Genomic DNA, 16,943 nt, shown 5'->3' on the forward strand with positions numbered 1-16,943 from the left:
GTGGTGGTGGTGGTGTGTGTCGGGGAGGGGGGTGTTCAGGGACTTCCCAGCTCTGCAGAGGTCGCCAGCTCTGCTGCTCCATCCCACCCTTTCACAAAGCGCTCATCGGTGTGGCCGTGGTGGCGTGGATGGAGATTATATGTGGTCTGAACACCAACAAGTGGGTGCGGGCCTTCCTCTCGCTTTACCCTGAAGTCCCAGCCCAGAAGCACGCGGCGGTGGTGAGCTGCGATCCCAGGCCCCGGAGAAGAGCTGAGATTGTGCATCTCAATCCGCAGCAGCCGCTTCATTTGCTCAACGCCAGACTCCAAAAAGCATTTCTCTCGCAACAGGCCAGGGGAGGCAGCGTTCGGGGATGGGACGCCAAGAGTTAAGGGTGAGGCCGCACGCGTGCAGCTCCCCCGTGCTGCGCATGGCGCTGGGATCGGCCTGAGCGCTGGTGAGTCCCTCTCAGGCCGCAGCGCCCGGTGCCGGTCACCTGAGCCGGGCCGGGTCCCAGCTCCCCACACGCGCCCCGCGGCCCCCGGGCTATTTTCAGCCACGCCGAGCCCTGTTTTAGGAGCCTGCACGGCGGCTCCGCGGAGACCGGGACTGCGTGGCGGAGGATCGCGGCGGGGCTGTCGCCGAGCAAGGAGCGCGGCCGCGGGGAGCGCCCGGGAGCGGGGGCGGCGGGGCGGGCCGGGTTCGGGGCTCCTGCTCGCGGTGACGGTGACGCGCGTCCCCGCCCGCCGCCTCTGCCATGGCCGATCGAGGCCGTCGGACGCCGCCCAGAGTCGCTCGCGGGGAGCCTCGGTGAGCAGCGGCCGGGGCGGGACCGGGACACTGGGCCGGGCCTCTGCGCTGCGCCTGGCACGGTGCGTCCGGGATCCGCGCGCCCTGCGCGGCGTGGGGCGGGCCGGGGGCGACGTCCCGAGGGCGGGGGTCCCGCGGCAGAGACGCCCCTGTCTGGGGCGGGGTCCTCCCTGCCTCTCCCGGTGGCCCCCGACCGGCAGGTCCTCTCCACGGCACCCCCTGCCCAGCACAGGCCTCGGGGCTGGCGGTGACGCGGCCGCTGGGTGGGGCTCGCGCAGGTGCGGGGCCGGGGCTGGCGACCCGCATCTCCGCGTCTCCGACTGTGCCTCCTGCGGGAAGTGGCGTCGTGCGATTATTTTTATCGTGGTGTCTGGCTTTTAAATTTCACAGCCCCCGTTTCAGGGATGGCCAGCGTGGCCGTGGGATGCTGATGATACAGGAAGCCAGAGAATAAAGGTTTTGGTTGGGGTCGGGAGGAGGCGCCGGCCCGGACAGTTTTCCTAGAAAATATCCTCTGCGTGTCCCCGTGACCTTGCCTCTCGTGGAAAGCAGCTGGGAGTTGGAGCGGCTCCCTTCTGCCCCCGTCTGAGGTCTGTCTGGCTGTTTTCTTGGTGCGGTGCTGGAATGCACTGGAGGCTCTCCCAGGCAAGCTGTCTGCAAATGTAAGAAATGGGATGGTGACGCGCAGACCTGGGATTCGCTTGCAGAACCGTAGGAAATCCGTTGTCATGGAGGGAGCCAGGGAGCCCTTAGGTGCTGGGGAAGCCTGCCTCCACCTGCGGGTGGGTGGCAGGAGGAGAAAGTGCCCGGCCGTGCCTCTGCAGGGGCTGAGGATTAAACGCAGGGGTCAAAAGACCCCTGCTGGATTGGGTAGTGAATCAGTGCTGGCTTTGGCAGCTGGGGCCGGATTCCCTCCCCCAAGTAAAGGGGAAGTCGGGCTGCCCTGCTGACCCCCTAGTAAGTAAACTCGGAGTAGGGAGGGCGGAGCGTCTCTAGGAGGCTCAGTGGAAGGCGGGCAGGCACCCTGCGGCCCTTTCAGGAGGAAGAGCTTGGCCCAGGACATGTCTGGTTTGGGCTTCAGTGCCTGGGCCATAGCACAGGCTTCCCCCTGCCCCTGCCCCCCCTCGCCCCCCACCCCGGGCCTGGTCCAGGGCTGCTCTGGGGCTGTAGAGAACAAGGGTACCAATTGGCCTGGAGTCGATTGCAGCCTTTGCCACAAATCTGGAAGAAGCCGGGCATCTCACTCCTTATCTGGCCTGGTCAGCTTTGTACTACAAAGAATATGCCTGGCAAGAAGGAACTTCGGTAACAAGTTATAGTTGGGAGTTCACTGAGGATATAGTTTCAGTTTTAAGTAGGATTTTTTCAAGCAGATTGGTCTGTCCATGGACAAGCTTACTGGTTTTTTTTTTTTTTGTTTTTTGTATTTTTTAGGAGAGACGGGGTTTCACCGGGTTAGCCAGGATGGTCTCGATCTCCTGACCTCGTGATCCGCCCGACTCGGCCTCCCAAAGTGCTGGGATTACACGCTTGAGCCACAGCGCCCGGCCAAGCTTACTGTTTTAGGACATTATTTGTATTGAAAATATCTGCCCAGGCATGATTCTGGCTTTTATTATCAATTTCCAATGATAGCCACCAAAATCCAGATTTTGAAAGGGAAAGATGAAGAGGACGGGTGGTGGGTTCAGTTCGGATGCCCCAAAAGAAGCTGTCACCAGCATGCCCTGCAGTCAGTGTTTCTCACACTTCAGGTGCCCTGAGGGAGCCCACGTGCAGGACACAACCTCCACGGCAGGCAGCTCATGGGCAGCAGGTTCCAGGCTCTGGGGTTTGGTCCCACAAGCATGCATCCATGACACTTTTGCAAGATCTAGGAGTTTGTGGAAAATGGCATAACAATAAACTAATTTTTTAAAAAAGATGACAAAGGAAATAGCAATGATCAAAATAATCAACCATGGCCAGGTGTGGTGGCTCACGCCTGGAATCCCAGCACTTTGGGAGGCCCAGGTGAGTGAATCAGGAGTTCTAAACCAGTTTGGCCAACATAGTGAAACCCCATCTCTACTAAAAATATAAAAGTTAGCTGGGCATGGTGCGCCTGTAATCTCCAGCTCCTCGGGAGGCTGAGGCAGGAGAATCGCTTGAACCTGGGAGGCAAGAGGTTGCAATGAGCTGAGATCGCACCACTGCACTCCAGCCTGGGCAACAGAATGAGACTCTGTATCCAAAAAACAAACAAACAAAAAAACAAAAACCAGCCATCATAAATGTACTTGCTGTATGTATGGCAGGCTCCGTTCCAATTCTTTATCTGTGTTACGGTGTGTGGGTGTCCCCCTGTTAGGGTACAAGAGCTGGGCTGCAGGGGCTCCGGAGAAGCCCGGGATGGGCTGGGAAGAGCTGCAAAGGCAGGTGGGGGCCGCACCCTTCACCCAGCAGCACATGTGTCTGAGCACCAGCAATGCCTGTCGTGAGGCCACACGGGGAACCAGGCTCAGGCCACACCATCAAGGAGCATGCAGTTCAGCAGGGGGTGCAGACATCACCCGAAATCACCAGAACTAAGGAGCTTGGAGTTGCAGAATCAGCATTCGGACCTGTGTCTCATTTTTAAAAATATTTTTAAAAAATTTTTTTAAAGAGACAAGATCTTGCTGTGTTGCCCAGGCTGGTCTTGAACTCCTGATCTCAAGTGATCCTCCTGCCTTGGCCTCCCAGATGGCTGGGATTATGAGCATGAGCCACTGTGCCCAGCCAGGACCTGTCTCTTAGTTGTGATTCAAGAATTTAGTCACCTCAGCTTGGGCCGGATCCCATACCAGGCCCCTGTCTGTCCTGCCTTGCCCCCTCGGCTTTTGACACCCCCCATACCCACAACCCCCAAGTGGAACAATCTCAGCCAGGCCACCCACCCTTTCCCAGTAAGGCCAAGGGCTAGACCCTTTCTCCCATGGCCCTGGACAGCATGGTCCCTGCACAGCTGTGAGGCCTGGTCCTCCACACCTGCCAGGACTTCCTGCTGATGTCACCTGCCTTTGGCTCACTGGCTTCCCCGGCAGAGGTCTCTCAGCACGGCAGCACATCTGTGTACTCTGGAGAGGTGACCCTTGGTTTGAGGCCACCCCCACTCCCTCCATAGCGCTGGGCTGTCAAGCCAGCAAGGTCTGAAAATCTGGCTGGGCCCCCATTCCCTACAGCGGCATCCAGCAAAGGTCTTGAAGATGGGGGGAGCTTCATTTCTGGCCTCCTCCCTCGGCCTCCAGCCGCTGCATCTCTGGGATGCTCTGCCTCCACGCCCCACATGCTGGGGCGCCTCTGTGCAAGTCACGCTGTGTGTGGAGGTCTCACTGCTCCCCAAGTCTTTGCCATGACACTAAGCACAGGCTCCTTCACAACCTTGTGCTTCTTTTGTTTTATTTATAAAAGTTCTAAAATTTCAGAAGACTGGGGTGAAGACAATCAGTACTCATAACTAATACCTGCCCAGGTGACTTCTGTAAGTCATTAGGTGTGCTGTGGATCAAATTGTGTCCCCCAAGTTCATAGGTTGTGCTCTGACCCCCAATGTAATGGTATTGGGGGGTGGGCCCATTGGGGGGTGGGCCTTTTGGGAGGTGGTGGGGTGAGATGAGGTTGTAGGGTGGGCCCCCGGGATGGGATGGGTGCCCTTACAAGAAGGGACATGGGATCGGGCTGTCTCCACAGGGCATAGAGGCAGCTCTGTGAGCCAGGAAGGACCCTCACCAGGAACCAAACCGCCGGCTCCTTGGCCTCAGACTTCCAGCTCCAGAACTGTGAGAAATGTCTTGTTTAGGCTGTGTGATCTGTGGCATATTTTGATGGGGACGAGCTGACCAAGACAGGGCCCTCCCCTCGCTCCGTATCTAGACATCTGCCGGCTGCCTGCTGACCTCCTGACCACGGATGGGTTTGCAAACTTCCCCCAGCCACATACACAGTTTGGATCATGTTATAATCATTTTATATCCTGCTTTTTAAAAATGTCATATTTGTGAGCATTTTTATACTATTCAATTGTTTCTTTAATCAGTTCCTTATAAGGTATTTTGGGTTGATTTTAATCCTTTATGATTATGAACCACTCGGGATGAGCTTGCTTTTTCGTCTTCAATTTTTTTTTTATCGTGGTAGATAAGAACACTTAACATGAGATAAATCCTCTTAAATTTTATGCGTACGACACTTAAAGCGTCAGTGACCCTTGATGGTTGGTACAGGTTCAGCGCAGAGTAGCAGATTTCTGGAGGTTATTCCTCTCACTTAACATTAACGGAAACTTTTCCTCTGTTGGGAGCTCCCACTTCCCCTCCCTAGCCCTGGAAGCCCCCTCTTCCGGTCTTTTTTGTGATTTGACTATTTTCAACACCTCATAGAAGTGGAATTGTGCAGTACTCGTTTTTCTGTGCCTGGCTTATTTCACTTAGCGCGGTGTCAAGTTTCATCCAGGCCACAAATGGCAGGAGCACCTGTGTCTCACGGCTGAGTAGTATTCGTCAGATGTGCACACCACATTTTCTTTCTTTTATTTTGAGATGGAGTCCCCCTGTCACCCAGGCTGGATGGAGTGCAGTGGCGTGATCTCAGCTCATTGCAACCTCTGCCTCCTGGGCTCAAGCGACTCTCATGCCTCAGCCTCCCAAGTAGCTGGGACTACAAGTGTGTGCCACCATGCCCAGCTAATTGACACCACATTTTCTATAAACATTCATCACCTGTTTATTTTAAGGCTTTCCTGTGGATCAGACAAATGGCATGCATGTGTTTCAGGGAGTGGAGAGTGGGCTGGAGTGGATGGTAGGTGCCAGTAGGAACAGCCAGGGCAGGGAACCCTGTGAGGAGGTGAGAGGATGAGGGCAGCTGTGTGCAGGATCCCCGCAGCACGGGCTGTGTTCTGGGAGCTGCTGCCACAGACGGGCACAGTGGTGTACACCAGGAGCCAGTGTGGCCCCTCTGCTGGGTGTCCCCAGGCCCTAGGAGGTGCATCCCCCGTGTTGGGAGTATGGGAGACTTGGCGGGGGCTGGGCCGGCTAGGCTGTCACCCCCACTCCATTCCCGCTGCCAGTGGCAGCATTGAGCACCGTGGTCAGGAGAGCTGGAAACACAGCACGCTGCCCCATGGTCCAGGCTGGGTGGGCATGTGAGCTGCTGAGAGAATTGCATTGTCCCTTATAGCTGACCTGAACTGTTGCGCTGCCAGCCTGTGCCAGCAGACACCTGCTGTGCCTGAGATCCCACTCTCCGAGGCCTCTTCCATGGCTGCCTGTGTTTTTCTTCTTCTTTTTTTTTTTGAGAAAAAGAAAAGTTTTGCTCTTGTTGCCCAGGCTGGAGTGCAGTGGCGCCATCTCGGCTCACTGCAACCTCCACCTCCCAGGTTCAAGCGATTCTTGTACCTCAGCCTCCTGAGTAGCTGGGATTAGAGGCATGCGCCACCACACCTGGCTAATTTTTGCATTTTTACTAGAGTCAAGGTTTCACCACATTGGCCAGGCTAGTCTTGAACTCCTGACCTCAAGTGATCTGCCAGCCTTAGCCTCCCAAAGTGCTGGGATTATAGCTGTGAGCCACCGTGCCCTGCTCGCTCGTCTCTTCCTTCCTCTCTTCCTTCCTCTCTTCCTTCCTCTCTTCCTTCCTCTCTTCCTTCCTCTCTTCCTTCCTCTCTTCCTTCCTCTCTTCCTTCCTCTCTTCCTTCCTCTCTTCCTTCCTCTCTTCCTTCCTCTCTTCCCTCCTCTCTTCCCTTTCACAGGGTCTCTGTCACCCAGGCTGGAGTGCAGTGACATGATCATGGCTCACTGCAGTCTCCACCTACTGGGCTCAGGTGATCCTCACATTTCAACCTCCTGAGTAGCTGGGACTACGTGTTTGCACCACCATGCCTGGCTAACTTTTGTATTTTTGTAGAGACGGGTGTGGGCTTTTCCTCAGGGCAGCAGGACACCACCATGTGCTGCACTCAGAGGATGGAGGTTTTGTTTTAAATTATGGCGAAATACACATAAGTCACCATCTGAACCATTTTTAGGTGTGCAGCTTAGTGAGAGTAGGTACAATCACGGTGCTGTGCAAACACCATCTCCAGAAGTATTTCATCTTCCCAAACGTAAACTGTACCCCACACCGAGCCCCTGGCACCCCCACTGGTCTTTGACTCCTTTGGAGCCTCAGCTGTATAGAATCGTGGTATTTGTGTGTGCGCGCGTGTGACTGGCGTGCTTCACCCGTGTTGCCTGCGTGTCAGAATTTCCTTGAAGACTGAATCCTACTCCAAGGAAGGGATGTGCGTTTTGCTGACTCATCACCCGCAGATGGACACTGGGTTGTTCCACATTTTGCTCTTGAGAATCATGCTGTGAACAGAGACGTGCAAATGCCCGTCTGAGATTTTGCTTTCAATTCTTTCATCCTGTTTTCCACAGTGCCTGCCTCAGTTTATGTTCCCATCAGGCGTGCACAAGCGTTCCAGTTTCCCCACATCCTCACAGCACTCCCTTTCCACTCTGTTCCGTTTTGATCCCGGCCATCCTCATGGGTGAGCGAGTGGCTCACTGCAGCTGGGTCTGTGTTTCCCTAGTGAGCAGGGATTCTGAGCCGGTGTCATGCTTGTTGGCTGCCTGGATGTTGGCTTCTCCCTTCTTCCTGACATGTTTTTGGGCGTGTCTCTGTCTCCCCAGCATATTTTAAGCTCCTCTAGGAGAGGGTCCGAGGCTGACTTAGCACCGCACCGCCCTCCACCCGCACCTGGCACAGGCGGGTGCCCAGGAGAGCGAGCTTCCCCAATGAGTGAAGGGCACATGTGGCTGTGCTGAGGCCCTTGTGTCTTCCAGTCCTCAAGGACAGCCCGGAGTGTGAGCTGAGGTGTCGAGAGGGAAGTGTACTGAGGTCTGCAGCTCACTCGGAAGTGAATACAAAAGTATAATATGTGTTTATAATCCTTTTTTTCAAAAATATACTTTAGCTGGACACGATGGCTCATGCCTATCATCCCAGCACTTTGGGAGACCGGGGTAGGAGCATCTCTTGAGCTCAGGAGTTCCAGACAAGCTTGGGCAATATAGTGAGACCCCATCTTTATAAAACATCTGGAAAAAAAAATTAGCTGGGCGTGGGGGCACATGACCCAAGTCCCAACTACTCAGGAGGCTGAGGTGGGAGGATCACTTGAGCCAGGGAGGTAGAGGTTGCAGTGAGCCGAGATCGCATCACTGCACTCCAGCCTGGGTGACAGAGCAAGACCCTGTCTTAAAAAAAAAAAAAAATACACACACACACACTCTTTATATTCAGTTTAAGGTAAAATTTACACACAATGAAATGCATGGATCTTGAGTGAGTTTTGATGAATTCACACACCTGTGTAACACCCCCCCCCAGCAGATATTACAGAACATAGCCATCAGCCTAGAAGATTCCTCACACCCCCAGCCGCCACACTCCCACCACAGGTGCATTCAGCCGCGCTCCGACGTCACGTGGATAACACCGTCCAGGGCGTCCACTTTGTGCCTGGCTTTCCGTTCTCAGCATCGCGTCTTGGGTCTTCCATTTCCGTGTGTCCAGCTCGCCCCTCCTCACGGCCGCGTGCTGTTCCACTGTGCGCATCCACCACGGCTTATTTATCCATTCTCCTGGTTTAGGCTCTTTTAAGTCCAGTTGTCATGAACATTTTTTTTAAGTTTTAAAATAATTTTAGATTGACAAAAAGTTACAAACACAGAACAGAGTTCTGTGTACCCCTTACCCAGGTTCTCCTAAGGTTATGTCAACCTAAGAGGAAGAAGCTGAGGCAAAATTAACCCACACAGAGAGCTGTTTGGGCCAAGCTTGAGGAACTTGCCACTTGGGAACACTGATTAAAGTTGCCCTTAATATACACTGTGATTAGCAGTAGTTACAATTGGATTTTTTTTTTAGTTGGGGTCTTGCTCCAGGCTGGAGTGGGAGGCATGATCAGGGCTCTTTGCACTTTGTACTCCTGGGATCAAGCAATTGTCCTGCCCCAGCCCTCCTGAGTCACTGGGACTACAGGTGCCACCACACCCAGCTATTTAAAATTTTTGTGTGTGTGTGGAAACAGGGTCTCACTAGGTTGCCCAGGCTAGTCTTGAACTCCTGGCTTCAAGCAATTCTCCTAAAGTGCTGGGATTACAGCCCTGAGCCACTGCACGTGGCCACAGCAGGTTTTTAAAGGTAAAAAGGCAGGGCAGGGGGTGGACTGATATAAAGTTGTTTGTCAGAAATTCTCATTGGTTTGCAGAGATAACATTGATTGGCATTGGCTGTCCATAGCTAAGCTACAGGCCATGGGTTATGGTGTCTGGTGCAGCATTACTGAGTTAATTGATAGTTACCGTGGCAATAGCAGTTTGGAGAGAGGAACGCATAGCTCAAAGTGGGGGAGTATGGCATGACTGCTGCCTCATTTTAGTGTGTCCGTGGGCCTGATCATTAAAAGGACCTGCATTCTTCAGATAAAAGTTCTTTTTCTTTCCCGGTTAGCATCTCGTACAGCCACAGTACATTTGCCAAAACCAGGACACTAACATTGGTTCCACACCATCACCCAAGCCACAGACCTGTCCCAATCCCACAGGTTCCCGTGGACATCCTCCTCCTGACCCAGGGTCCCCCCACCCCCGCGAGCTGACGGTGTATGGAGCTGTGTGTCCCCCGCCCCGCCAGGAGCTTTCGGTGCACAGAACTGTGTGTTCCCCATCCCCCGCGAGATGATGGTGCGTGGAGCTGGGGTGCACGGCGCTGTGTGCGTCTCCTCGCATGGCTCCAGCTGCGGCACCGCCTCTGTCTTTCCTTGTATTGGTCCTTTGGACACTTCCCATCGGTTATTTCATAAAAGGTCCCCAGTGTGGGTTTAGCTGGGGTTCTTTCCTGACGGGAATGAGGTCGTGCATTTCGGTAGGAACAGCATGAATGATGCATCCTCTGAGTGGAGCGGGTGTGATGTTGAGGGCGATGTTGCTGGACCACGGGGTGGAGGTTGTGTCTGCTGGTTTCTACTCAGGGAAGGGGCTTCGTTTCGGGAAGTCCCTGTTCAGAGCTTTCCTCTGTAGTTAATGGCTCTCGGAGCGCTGCTTTGAGACTCTGCAGGGCCTGGTTCTTCAGTCTCTGCTTCCGGCCTTGGCACCAGGTTCTCTGGGGCACCCGGGCACTGGCCTATTGTGCTTTTCCACTCCCTGCGATTTCCTGTAAGGAAAGGCTGTTCCTTCTCCCCATTTATCTGTTTGTTTATGTCAGTAGGGACATGAGGATACTTATTCCGTGGGTTAAAATCCGGTAATGACAATATTTGTTTTGTTAAATCACTCCGGCTTTGAGCTTCAGGAGCTCTTGGCTGGCTGCTGTGTTCTGTTGACCAGCTCATCGTGGTTTTGGGGTTTTTGTGTGTTTGTGTGTGTGTTGTTTTGTGAAGCACTTCCTTACTTTCTGGAACCATCAGAAATTCCAGGCTTGACTGTTTCTAAAATCCTTAGTCCATGCTCTCTTTGATGGAGCTTTTTTTTTTTTTTTTTTTTCTTTTTAATGTTGCCGCGTTGTTTCTTTACTTCTCTGCATGTCCTGAAAGTCTGCTGCTGGCCGGGGCCTGACTCGTCAAGTTAATTGACCTTTTTGCCTGGAAGCCTTGAGGATTTTATCTTTAGCTTTGAAATGGAATAGTTTTACCAGCATGCCTCAAAGTTGGTGGTCTGGGTTGATTTTTTAGCGGCTGGTGAGCCCTTTGCACCATGGATTTGGGCCTGTTTCTATGTACGGATGGTCTTCCTGGAGCACAGCTGTAGCTATGAGCGCTGACACATGGCTTTGCTTCTCTTCCTTGGGGCTGGGAGTGCTGCCCTCCTCACCTTCCACTTCCTCCTCTTTCTTGCTGACCTGTTACTTTTCTCTTTGCATTTTATTTTCTTGCTTCTCCCCTTGCCTATTCCTCAAATGCCTCTTATTAAATTTTCGTTTGTGTGATACTCCCTTGGGCATCTTACAATTTATTTCTCATTTTTGAGGTGCTTTTTTTTTTTTTTTTCTGAGTTCAATAAATTCTTTTTTCATTTCTCCGATTTTTTTTTTGCCCTAAGCTGTTGAATTCCTAATTCAGGGTGTTTTTCCGTACCCTCGAATGCTGTTCGCGTGTGCCTGGTTCTGTTTGGATGTACATGTTTCTTCTGCCGTGTCTTGTTTTCTTTTTTGAAAGCAGGGGGCGGGAAGGGTCTCACTATGCTGCCCAGGCCGGTCTCGAACTCCTGAATTCAAGTGATCCTCCCACCTTGGCCTCCCAAAGTGTTGGGATTACAGGAGCGAGCTGCCCTGCCCAGCCCTATGGTGGTTTTTAACAGGGAGGGAATTCTTATCAGTTCTTTTTCCTGATTTTCTCCCATAGTCTTCTGTGACCTTTTTCTTTTGGCTCATATTTTTGATGTTGGGATATTTTACAAGGTTCCCAGCTTAATGAATCCCTTTTCTGTCAGCCTGGTGATGTCCACACATTTTAGTGAGGTTTTTTTGTTTTGTTTTGATGATGGAGGTTTGTGAATATTCCCAAGTTCATGGTCATATTTTGTCTCTCAGGACCTTATCTGTCTCTCTTTTTCTTCTTTTCTCTTCCTCTACCTGATTGCCAAAGGGAGCTTCTCTCTTCCTTTTTGCTGCCGTTTCTCCCCAGAAGCTCTGTGTTTGCAGGACTGATGTTTTCAGTCACACGCCTGTCTGTTTCCATCACTCTTGCCTCTCTAAGCCGAGTTTGCCTCTCTGAAGAGCTCACCAGACCATGTCCTGGCCCTCAGATCCTCGCGCTGCCCGGTAATGGGGTCTGGCTGCTTGGGTCCTCTGAGGCTCCTTTCCTGCAGTGACGGAGGTCCTAGGACGCCCAGGCACCTCTCTGACTCACCCACGTGGAGAGCAGCTTTGTTCTTTCTGGTGGTGTCCGATGGACCCTTCGTCACTCAGCCTGCGTCCCTGTGGTTTCTCCTGGTCACCTTTGCCACCAGAGAGCGGGAAGTAGTGGGGTGGGGAGCGGGAGGATGTGGGGCCTAGATTTGTTGCTTTTTCTCTTTTTATTCTGTTACTCAGCAGTTTTTGGTGCACTCCATCTTCATCTTCACGTCATGCTAAGGGTGTAGTTTGCTGAAGGATTTTTTGAGGTTGTAAAATTATTTTACATAATTTAGGAAGGAGATTTGGGGGGTTGATTATTGTAACAGCCTACATTAGCTTCCACCTTGATCATTCTCGTACAAGTCTTTTCAAGGGCACATTTTTTCATTTCTTGTGGAGAACCTTCTAGGGGTGGAACCATTGGGTTTTAAGGTAGGTGTGCATTTTGATTTGTAAGAAAACAAAACACCACGTGTACCATTTTGGATGAAAGTTCCAGTTGTTCTGCAGCCTTGGTAACATCTGGCACGGTTTGTCTTGTTAGTTCCAGCCGTTCTGGTGAGTGAGTACCTGCCTGTCTTTGTGGACTTAATGACCATTTCCCTGACTGCTCATGATTTTGGGGGCTTCTTTATGTTTGTTGGACATTCGTACATCTCCTTTTGTGAAGTGCCTGTTGGATTTTTTGGCCTATATTTTTATTAGGTTGTTTGTCTTTTGACTTTCCTTTTTTTTTTTTTTTTTTTTTTTTTTGGAGACAGGATCTTCCTCCGTTGCCCAGGCTGGAGTGCAATGGCACCATCTCAGCCCAGTATAGCCTTGACCTCCTGGGCTCAAGCCATCCATCCTCCCACCTCAGCCTCCCGAGTAGCAGGAGACCACGGGCATTGGCAACCACACCCAGCTCATTTTTATATTTTTTGTAGAGATGGGGTTTTGTCACGTTGCCCAGGTTGGTCTCAAACTCCTGAGTTCAAAGTAATCCACCCACTTCAACCTCCTAAAGTGCTGGGATTACAAGTGTGAGCCACCATGCTTGGCTGGCAGTTATTTTTCTAAAAGCATATTTAAAACATTATCCCAGCCAGGTGCAGTGGCTCACACCTGTAATCCCAGCAGTGAGACCTTGTTTCTACAAAAAATAAAACCACAATTAGCCGGGTGTGGTGGTGTATGCCTGTAGTCCCAACTACTCAGGAGGCTGAGGGACAGAGAACCACCTGAGCCTGGGAGGGTGAGGCTGCAGTGAGCTGAGATTGTGCCACTACACTCCAGCCTGGGTGACGGAGTGAGAGCCTGTCTCAACAACACAACAAAAGCACGATTCCATTGTCATGTGGCTTTCCTTGTTCCTGTAAGAAGTCAGCTATTAGTCCAAATGTCCTTTGTTTGACCTTGAGCTTTTCCCTCGGGCACATTTTGTTATTTTGTCTTTGTCTTTGTCCTTCCTGCTCCTTCTCCTCGAGTTTTCTTATGTAGATCTAGATTTTGACTTATTTGGAACCTTCGGATTATTGTCTTTCATCAGTTCTTGAGAATTCTGTCACCATATCTTCAACTTTTTTTTTTTTTTTTTTTTTTTTTTTTTTTTTTTTTTTTTGAGACGGAGTCTCGCTCTGTCACCCAGGCTGGAGTGCAGTGGCCGGATCTCAGCTCACTGCAAGCTCCGCCTCCCGGGTTCACGCCATTCTCCTGCCTCAGCCTCCCGAGTAGCTGGGACTACAGGCGCCTGCCACCTCGCCCGGCTAAGTTTTTGTATTTTTAGTAGAGACGGGGTTTCACTGTGTTAGCCAGGATGGTCTCGATCTCCTGACCTCGTGATCCGCCCGTCTCGGCCTCCCAAAGTGCTGGGATTACAGGCTTGAGCCACCGCGCCCGGCCATCTTCAACTTTTATATCTGCCAAGTTTCCCCTTCATGTCTCCCTCTGAGAGACCTACTCATTCTCTCCTTTCTCTCTCGTAGCTGTTTCTCTGGGCTCTGCCTCTTCGTTTGTTTCTTTGTGCTTAATTCCAGGTAATTGTTCTGAATTATCTTCAGTGCATCCGTCCTCTCCTCTGTGGTCCAATCTGCTACCGAAAGTGTCCATTGTGCCTTTCACTTTAATTATTACATTTGTTATTTCTAAAAATGTTCTTTTATTCAAATTCGGCATATCACCTTTTATAGTTTTCTACTCTATGAAGTTATTTTCAAGCTTGTAACTTATTTCTTCAAAGAAATAGAAAAAGTTTATGTGACGGGGAGTAAGAGTATATGGGAATTCTGTGCACTTTCTGCTAACTTTGCTGTGAACCTAAAACTGCTCTAAAAAATCTAGTTTTAAAAATAGAATTGTTTTGTGAACTGTATTTGTCAATTCTAATGTTCAAAAAGTCTGGGTCTTTCAATTATTTTTATCCTGGCTCTTCCTCATGTACCTTGTTTCCCGGTTTCCTGGTTCTCATTGGCTGCATGTTAGGACATGTTTGTGGGGTTTCTCTGAGAGCTGGTATGAAGGTGCCTTCTCCAGAGAGGGTCACAGTTGCTCCTGCCAGACAGCCGGAGGCTCTCAAGTTGGGAACCACTTCAAGCCCAGGTTTCAGTCTGGAGTCCCTTGGTCTGCTGAGGTCATCTGATCAGTCTGTGTCACCACCCTCAAAGTTGGGGTTTCTCCTTCCTTTTCCTTTTCTTCTCCTGCTGCCTACGAAGGCGGGCTTCTCTGCAGTCCTGTGGAATTGGGGTGGGGCAGAGCGTGGGTCGTATAGTTCTGTTTCCCCTTACGCTAAAGGTTTGCATGGGGGAGAGTGTCCTGTGGGACCCCACACCAAAGCAGACACGGGCTTTGTTTCTCATCTCCCTCGTCCCCACAAGGTGATGGAACACAGGTGCAGGCTGGGTATTGGCGAATGCCCTCAGGCGAACACTGCTTTGGTTCTTCAGTAACCGGCTCATGTCTCTCAGTCTACGTAGTCCCACGTGATGTGGCCTCTCAGCACTTTTGTTACTTAGGTGGGAGGTGAGTTCTGACCCCAACCAACCCTAACCTAACCCTAGTTCTGACCTCACCTCACTCGCCATTACCTGAGAGAGCTCTTGCTGTCCTCGTTGTTTCCATGGATTGAAGAGGCTTTGACAATGTTGGAGGAGTGGAGCAGTGAGAACAAAATGCCAGCCACTGCGGGTGTGGTGGCTCACACCTGTAATCCCAGCAATTTGGGAGGCCGAGACGGGCCGATCACAAGGTCAGGAGATCAAGACCATCCTGGCTAACACGGTGAAACGCTGTCTCTACTAAAAACACAAAAAATTAGCCGGTCGTGGTGGCGGGCGCCTGTAGTCCCAGCTACTTGCGGGGCTGAGGCAGGAGAATGGTGGGAACCTGGAGGCGGAGCTTGCAGTGAGCTGAGATCGTGCCACTGCACTCCAGCCTGGGCCACAGAGCGAGACTCCGTCTAAACAAACAAACAAACAAACAAATGCCAGCCACTGAAAGCAGAGCTGTGAGCGTGGGGCCACCATGTCACAGTTTTCAGCTCATTTCTGGAATGGCCAAGGACGGACCAGGGGAAATTTGCATGAACTTGGAAGAGGACATGGAATGAGGCCTCCGCATGTAACTTCTCTTCCCAGTGTCTGTGTAAACTGTGGCTTGGAGGAGCTGGCAGGCTCAGGGAAGGTTCTGTGAATGTAAGGGCCATGCCCGGAAAAGGCCTGGGTACCCTCCTCCTTTTCCCCAATAACTTCGATTTACCAAAAATGTAAAAAATGGGCGTGTGTAGGAAAACCACCAAGAAGCTTCCTCTGTGAAGAAGCTCAGAGAAGAACGTCTTGGTTCGTGTTTCTGGTATCACTCACCTGTGGGGTGCAGGCCAACATGGGAAGCTCTGCCGGAGGTTAGGGGCTGGCTTGGCAGATATGGGGGAAGACAAGGTGTGGCACAGGTGGGGTGTGTATGAGTCTAGGCCGGAACCACCCCTGGGCAGCCCACCCTACGGACCAGTCTCTGCCAGGGCTGACGCCAAGAGCTAGGTCGAGAGTCAGGCAGACACAGGATTGGTTGGTTCCATAGATTAAGGGAGGGGTCACCACTAGGTTTCAGACCGCGTTAACAGATAAGACTAAGGTGCGGTCAGTGAGCTGAAGTCAGGAATAGAGAGAAGCAGCACCACGGACAGCACCGAGGCTGTTCCCCTGGGCTCCGGGATAGCAGCCCACTTCTTCACAGAGGCAGTTCCAGCTTCCTGAGCCATCCGCAGCACTAAGGCCTGCGGATGGAGAGAGTCCTGCACTCCTACAGCAAGGACCCTCCGCTTGGGGATGGGGAGAGTCCTGCACTCCTACACCAAGGACCCTCTGGTACCTTGAAGGGTGTTGGGTGCCTTGGGGGCTCAGGGGGCACAGATTTCTTAGGGCTGCTGGGGTTGGTTTTGTTCTTTTTATCTCTCCAGGGGCCTGAGCAGTGATTCGGAAGTTGGACTCTCAACTGGGAGGTGCACAGCAGATTCTTTTCTCAACAGGAGTAGTGCCTTTCTGGGAGGCATAGAAAACAAACTGCTATCAATAGAACTCTTTTCAAGACCCTTACAAATAAACCCCAGAAAGACTGAAGCAGATTTCAAATGAATTGTCCAAGTATCAATGACAAACATGTCCTCTATGAGGACATGCAGAGTTCACGCAGGCAGGTCACGTTGGCCACCAGCATCGATCAGAACTTTGTCTTGAAAACAGTGGCTAAGAGCACATAATTTGAGAATGGCATAAGAAAATTAAAATGCAACATTTTTTTTTCTTCAATGTTTGGAAAGAAATTAAAACCGAGCAGGTCTTGCCAAGAAGCCCGCAGGCCATGATGACATGGGATTGGGACGCAGGAGTGAAGGAGAGAGGCAAAGGATGGATGTGTGTGTGCTCTTTGCCCGCTGGCGAGCGGGATCTGAGCCATATCAGTTGGCACGTGCCTTGGTCTTAATTAACGCCTGCTCTCACTTCACTGTCTTTTTATCCCGACATCTTAACATTCTATCTGAACGTGGTCAACGGGAGACTAATGAGCTGTCCTGTGGTGTCCTGGCTCAACCACCCTCTCACCCGTGCCTCCCCCGGGATTTGTGTCCCACTGTGCCGTCGGACAACCTGGGGGTGCAGGGAGCCCAGTAATTAGTCTTCTCCCCATGGGGTTCCTGGTCTTCTGCCCCCTTCCTGCCTCAAGTCTCATTCAGATATTCTGAAGAGGAATTCCAGCTGTCATTTTCCCTGGAGCTCCCC

At 51.8% G+C, this 16,943-nt stretch overlaps 1 protein-coding gene across 1 annotated transcript in view; it reads left to right on the plus strand.

Moving 5' to 3' along the window:
• The first annotated feature begins 730 nt into the window (after positions 1-730).
• The window catches only part of JAKMIP3 (Janus kinase and microtubule interacting protein 3), a 133,214-nt gene continuing 117,001 nt past the window's right edge, over positions 731-16,943 (plus strand). Inside the window, 1 exon segment of the mRNA XM_077947868.1 lies at positions 731-792. The gene's annotated coding sequence lies outside the window, so the exon portion shown is untranslated.

Source organism: Macaca mulatta, chromosome 9 (genome assembly GCF_049350105.2).
Source record: "Macaca mulatta isolate MMU2019108-1 chromosome 9, T2T-MMU8v2.0, whole genome shotgun sequence".
NCBI classification, from domain to species: domain Eukaryota; kingdom Metazoa; phylum Chordata; class Mammalia; order Primates; family Cercopithecidae; genus Macaca; species Macaca mulatta.